We start from the raw sequence: 7328 nt of genomic DNA, 5'->3' as shown, positions 1-7328 counted from the left end.
CCTGTCACCGAGCGAGGGATGCGCATGCCGATTGTGGCGTGGTTTCAGGTGGAAAGGGCGCTTTTCGAAACAATTCCCATCCTCATTATTTCGCTTCCGATGGATTGGGTCAGATTTAATGAAAATTGATGATTGTCGGAGCGATGGGTTCGGGGCCGCGATAGGATTGGCTTTGGGTTTGGCATTATATTTCCGGGCGGTGGTTGGTTTGCCAGAGCCGAACGGGTTGCGTGGAAAGTTGCTTTAAATTAAACTCATTTCATTCTACTACAAAATGAAATTTTAAACACATTTCCCAATTAACCTTGAGAAAATGTCATTAGTTTAAATATAAAGAAGCAAGAAGTACGAGTGTCCTTTTTAGTGCTTTTTGTGGAGCAAGTCAAAACCGTTAAGTGCTTGTAGATTGTATTATTAGTTAGTAAAAGTTTGCGAAATAAATGTGATTTATCGTTTCACCCGGCGAAAGTTCAAACTCCCATAGCGATACGAAAAGTTTAAGCATTCGTTCATTTCATTGAACGGTGGAAATGGATCCCCTTTTATTAGAGGGCTTTTTCTTTTCTATCATCCTTGAAAGCATCACGTTTTGTCTTGCAACGATGGCAACGAATAACACAAACGGCCCAGCTCAAATCGAACAAGTACAATCAATGCAAACTAGCAGCTATATAGCAAAAAAAAGATTTGAGATCTCCGCGATCGCAAGTTCCTCGCGAGGACACAATACAATATTCGCGTGATCGCTGGATTCTCCCCATCCACCCTTTTAGCTTCTTTCCTGGGGTTCGTTGCGCGCCTAAATATAACCTTAATTGACACATTACTCACCAGCCGACAAAGACCGCGCTCTAATACAAAAAAGGCAGCATAAAAAGAGGGCCCAACGGCTGTCGGTCAACTTTGATGATTTTATCATCAATAAGCCTGCCACGTACAATGACAAGCTCGATCAGTGTCAGCGTTGCCGTTGCCCGGTTCCGTGGGTGTAATGGATCGTTGGGGAGCGAGGCGGTCCGTTGGATAGAGCCAACGAAATGGCCCTCGGTGTGGAGGAAAGCCAACGGGTGGCATAGTTATGACGCTTCGCCACGAGATACGCTCGGTGGAAAAGACGAGTTGGGCTGACGGGGCGAAGGTGTGCACGGCAGAAGGTGTACAAATGTCTAATCTACACTAACAACGTGCCGGACCCGTTCGGATCCTTCGGGTGGTTCCGTTGGTGTAGCTGGGGGAATGAGGAGGTGGACCGGGAGCAAAAGGTGTTATGATTGATGCAATAAAGGCTGCACCCCTTTTTCTCGCCAGCACCCCCCAGCCGCCGGCTTTAACAACCTTGTCCAATTCGGCTCGATTCGATCTGTCAGTTTTTCTTCATTCATCGCCGCCTATCGGCATCGTCGTGTTACGTTGGTTGAAAAGTTCCTAGCAGAACGCGTGTACGTCCGTGGGTGCCTGGTGTTTGTCTGCCGAATTAGTGCACTTTTGCGCAAAAAGTGGCCGTAGAAAATTGTCTCAAAATTATTTTCTTAACGATGCACATCATTTCATAAAACAAACCCCTTTGAAAAGGAGCTCATTTTCCTCTGAGTGTTCAACAAACTTTTCCGTTCGCGCTCCATCTTTTGCCACATTCATTGCATTCCTTACGTCACTATGCTTATTTAGGAACCGTGTTTCTTTTTTTATTATTTCATGCTCCCCCTTCGCACCAGCTCACCCCAACCACCCCCACCAGCCCACTCATTTGTGTGGATGATTTTTGTTTTTGTTATTGCTATATGAGTATCAGCATTCTTTTGAATCTTGCGACTATTTCTCGCTCTTTTATAAATGATTAGAAGCTTTGAATGGGGCATACAAAGGCAAACCAGCGACTCCTTGATTTCTGATTCACGCTTCGCGTTGCCATGGCGAGATGGGTTAAGCCGTGAATAAAAATGCATGCTGTGCCTGTGCTTACTGTTGTGCGCCGAAGAAAAGGGTTTACGATCGGGCAGCTCTCGCACAAGCACAAACAGCTACGTTTTATCGGTGCTGGTGGAATTGAAATGAAAATGAAGCCGTTTGTCTAAGGGTTTTTTATTGTTGAAGTTTTTCTTTACTCAAATTAATTGCCCGTAGGAATCACGTGAGTTAACTTTGAAACTGTAACGATGAAAAGAATAACAATCCACATGGTGTAAATGATCGCCACTGGCGAGCGTTTGTGTGTCTTTGGTATGCGCGGGGACGCATTAGACACCAGGATTATGAATAGGATAGCAATTAGTCCTATGGCGGTACTCTAAAAAAGTACAATAACGATCTTTCTGGGGACCTCTGGGGATTGTTTGGCCTCCTGTCGCAGCACGAGCGAAGCAAAAGAACAAACTTTCAACATCGAAACGAAACGGAACAAAACACATTTTACTCGCCCGAGCGATCGAGCGATCCGTTTCAAAAAAAAAAAAAAAATACCAGCGGGGCTGATCGGGGCCCGAACAAAACGAAAACAAACATTTTCGTTAACACTCCCATCCCAGGCCGGGCATCCTGGAAGGCGCAAACGGAAAGCTCAAAAAATGAATCCTTCCCTGATAGTTTGCAGCGCGACGGTTTAACGATTTTCGGGCAGACAAAGAAGTACGAGAGTAAAGTCGGTGCTCGGAACATTAATCATTTTTACACCAGCATTTCAACAACCATTTCACGCACCGTACCGGGGCCGGGTTAAATGTGGAGAAGCACACCGAGAAGGTGAGTTCCGCGGCCGAGGTCAAACCCAGAGTTTCCTCTAGACATTCTGGCAACGTGGTGTGGTGTCTATCACGCATAATTGATCGATTTCAGCGTCTGTTTTGTCTGATGCAAGCGTTGCTCTATATCTCTTACGGTATTCGTGTTAAGCAACATACGAAGTGGATAATCTAATGTTAGCAAAGTGCAATGATTCCGCACAGTGCGTCCGATATTCGATAGGCAAATTGATGCAATTTTCCGTCACCAATGATTGCCGGCTGTTAGTAGCGCAAATTATTTCATCCACCGATCGATCGCTCTGGTAACCCCTTAAACGACTATGCAGCGACGGTGCGAAAATTAATTATGATGAAATTAATTAATTTTTTTGTTGTCGTTCACCTTTCACCCCCTTAATGGGCACTCGGGCAGCTTTCACTAGACCGGTCCATGTTATCACCTCTACATTGTACCGGCCTGCGTCACCGGCGGACAGGGTTGGAAAATTTATTTGCCATTTGCATCATTAGCGCGCCCCCGGGCTGAAGTGCGAATAATGGGGCAAATAATTAACGATCATTTGCGGGCTTGGCCTCAACAAGTCGAGAGCGCGCGCGTCAAGTTGTTTCCCTTCGGCTTTTAATGTTTTGTTTCCCGGCCCATAAAGGGTTCCGGTGGCGGGATTCGCCGCCGTTTCGATTCGAACGTTCGCCGAGATGTCTCCCGACAATGGGAGGGGGCTGATTTTAATTAATCAGAGCTCGGCGGGTTTCTTTGCCGTCATTTGGTGGGTTTGATTTGCCGCAAGTAAACATCCTGGTAAGAGAACCTCCCGCGTTTATTCAAAGGCCACATAAAGGTGGTCAATAAGTAGAAGGAAATTTGCTACTCAAAAAAAAATTAGACTATTAAACAATAAGTCTCCTTTCGTTTACAAATTGTTGTGTTGGCTTTTTTTTTGTTTTTGAAACCAAAGGCAAAGGTAATGGTTGTATTATTGACATTTACGTATATTTCTTTCATTTTGTTAAGCGTATCTGATTTCTTTGGTGAACGTACAATGTATAACACTACATAGTACTAATTTAAATGCTATTATTTCAGTAAAACTTAAGAAAATTGCAAGATCGTACAAATGATGCATAACTACAATATGCAGCTGGCGATGTAGAAAAGATTAGTATGAAAAGGTTTTTGAGCAATTATAGTTTTGTGAAAGCTCTTTTTTTTAATAAAAATAAAATTGTATATTATGCCGTCGAGTAAAGGTAAGAGATTCACTATAGAAAAGCATACGTTAGATATTATTACTGTCAAAAGTTAAAAAAAAGCCTCGTGTTAGCGCACAATACAACAACAAAATATGAATATGTAAAATAAATTTTGCAATTAGAAGCTTAATTCTTTCCAATAACGATTCCGCTGTCGAGAGAGAAAAAAATCAAGTCTCAACAGATAATTTATGACATCATCACAGCAAGCAGCTTGCGTTTTTATATGAAATACAACCAACGACAGCTGGATTTCGTGCTACCAACTACCTTTACGCCGGCGCGATCTAATCATCATGCGGCAAAGGAGAACGAACGTAAGACAATAAACGCAATGTGTTAGAAAAGCCATTCGCCTTTCTTCTCGCGCCGGGGGAGGCTTCACAAAAAATTAGCATACGAACGGTAGGCTGGATGAGCTGGTTCGGTCTTGGGCGTCGAGCGAGCCACGACGATGATGATGATGATGATGATTCGGGCTCGTTCGAAACAAATCTTATGAATTTATAATCAGCCAATGATAAATTTTAGTATTTAATTTTATTGCACCCATCTGTGAGGAATGTTTTATTTTTAGTAGCCGTGCCGCATTGCTGCAGACTCGCGTCTGCCGACGATCACCGCTGCAGACAGGGCTGTTGGTGAAGAGTAGCTGTTCGCCGCACGATCGCAACCTGGCGTTCAGGACCCGACGGTGCTTGTGGCGCAGTTCCCCAGGAGCTTGATTGAGTTCGGGGTTGGGCGGTTTGGCTTTGAAGGTTTGAGCTTTCTGCTTTTTTGTGCCATTCAAATTCTGCGCTCAATTAATATTCAAATCGAAATTGCTACTTTCCGGCGTGTTGTTTCAGTGCGATTGCTGTTTTTTTTTGGTTCGTGAAATGTCCTAGAAAAAACTGTGAAGGTGTTATGACTAAGACAGTATCATTGAGCATGGGATAAAGCAAAGTTACCTGACTAAGGGAGATTTTGTTCAAGACTTTTTGGGTGGTTTTTTGCAGTTTAAATGTATCGGATGAATCATATGTTTAAGTGAATTATCATATATTTTTTGACGGATAAAAGTTTTATAAAACAAAAAGTTTAAAATGAGAATCAAGCGTGTAATGAATGCGATTGAAGCTGAACCCGATAAGAAATGTTGATGAAAAAATTAACTTTGTAATATATAAACAAAACAAAAATATATGCATTTTAAAGATACATTGCTGATTTTGTAAAACGAATCTTAAAAAAACTTGGAAACTATATTGAAACAGAGTAGTTTTACAGTTCATTACATAAAAAAACCTCGTTGCATCGAAAGTTTTGTTTCCGCTGTTGGAAATGAATCAACGAGCAGCATCCAAACCTTCGATAAATAATATGCAAATTGTTATTAATGATGCTTTGAAACATGTTTTGCTGCTGATCCTTCGACCTGTACAGCGCGCTTATGTGCGTGTCTTTTCTTTCGCTTATAACGTGCGAGAAAATCATCGCCACAAGATTATAAGAAGCTTATAAGATGGTTCCTTTTTTATCGACATTCATGACACACACTTTTGTTTGGTGTTGCTAAAGCGGGTAAAACAAAAAATAGCATTTTATTATTTATAATGGAACAATCCATCGTTCCATGCGAATGCATCAGCAGTTTAACCTTCCGCCGGATTTGAGGATGAATGGAATGCTCGAGTTAAATAGACCGCTTGATTCATGAACAAGAGCTCTCAATTTTCATTTCTAGACACACCAGGTCCCAGGGCTAGCTCGTTTAACCCAGTACAACTTCCTACCAAGGGATGGCCAACGTCTACTTCAATTTTGCAATCACAACAATCCAATCAGTAATGTGTTCAAACTTTATTGAAAGCATCTCACCGTAAAACTTCGAGGCCCTTGCAGCCCCAGCGCCTTTGTGCCTTGACATCCGTGCGGTCCACAAAACGGTCGGTAAAGTCGCGCTGGACAGAAGAACGAAGCAAACGAGATAGTTCGAGGTGGAACCGTCGGAGTAGGTTCCCCACCGTGAAGAGGTGCTTAAATCTGTCACTCAGGAATTCGTTTGATCGGACCATCGGATCGGTGTGGCTGCCCGGTCTGGTCCAGGGTGTTGCGCGATGGGAATGCAGACACGCATTCCTGACCCTCGCTGGGAGAGCAGATTGTTTTTTGGAATGTTTTATCCTTCGCTACGGCGTGCCCGGTGGGATAAAGCCGGAACAGAGACGAATGCCTGGTACCGGGTCGCAGGCAGACATCGAGGCGTCGCGTTTTGGGTACTTGTGTCTCGGAGGGAATCGAGGGAACTGTCTGAGCGATGTTCTAGAGACGAGTTGTACTTGCTTCAGTTGGAAATTGTTTTTTTTTAGTAATTGAGGTTATTAAGCGTTGTAATTTAATGCTTAATGTAAAGGATTTTTAACGAATATGCCTATGTTAATCGATCAAATTTTGCAAGAAAACAAAGACTTTTTATAGGCTTTAAACAATATTGTACTCGAAGGAAAAAGCTTCCCCACAGTAGCTACTACTGCTTGTGTACCCATAGATTGGCAGTTCAGCATCACCGGTAGCCAAATCGCGATACTGGGCAATTGACCGAACCCATCCGTCCGGTCCGTGACAGTGACCGACTAACTACTCGACGGGGTGTCCCACCGTTTTATGGCTACTTGAATTTTATTTTCGTACATCCAATCTCCCGCATGCCGGCCCGGGTGTTGCTGCCGCTGGTGGGTTTGATTGGATGTTAAAGTTAATCATGATTCGGGCTCCATCTTGGGATCCGGCTACCGCCACCAAAACCACGAACCGTCGGAACGCAAGATGACGCAGATAACCAAGCGTATCACTTTCAAAGCCCGTGCCGTGCGGAAAACCATCACGCAGGCAAGCAGGCAGGCAAGATTTTCATCGTAAATTGGATATTTTACAATCGTGCCTGTGTGCTGCCAGCGCGTGCTTGAACCGCTACGGGTTCGTCCGGTCCAGCGCAGGATAAGTAATCAACTCTACTTGGGGGTTTTTAATCGTTTGCCTACGATCGTACCACGTGGGCACGGACCGACGACCGTTTGGAGGCGTGATTTGCGTGATTTTGTGGCTGAAGATTCGTTTTAGTGTTCATGCACGCCGGTGCGTCTGGCTTTCCACGGCCGGATAGTTCTTTTACGATTGCCCTTTTGATCTGTTGCCCTCATGGTTGTAGTCGATACACGCGATACACTGATGAATCTTTGCGTCCGAAAGCTACGAGTTTCCACAAAGGATGCTAACTATTTGAGCTCGTTTGCTGACAATTCGTGATCAATCTGCTTTAGGAATGTAAGAATGAAAAGAGTGCTCAGTGTAGAA

Source organism: Anopheles nili, chromosome 2, assembly GCF_943737925.1.
Source record: "Anopheles nili chromosome 2, idAnoNiliSN_F5_01, whole genome shotgun sequence".
Lineage (NCBI taxonomy): Eukaryota > Metazoa > Arthropoda > Insecta > Diptera > Culicidae > Anopheles > Anopheles nili.
Note: the sequence above shows the minus strand (reverse complement) of the source record.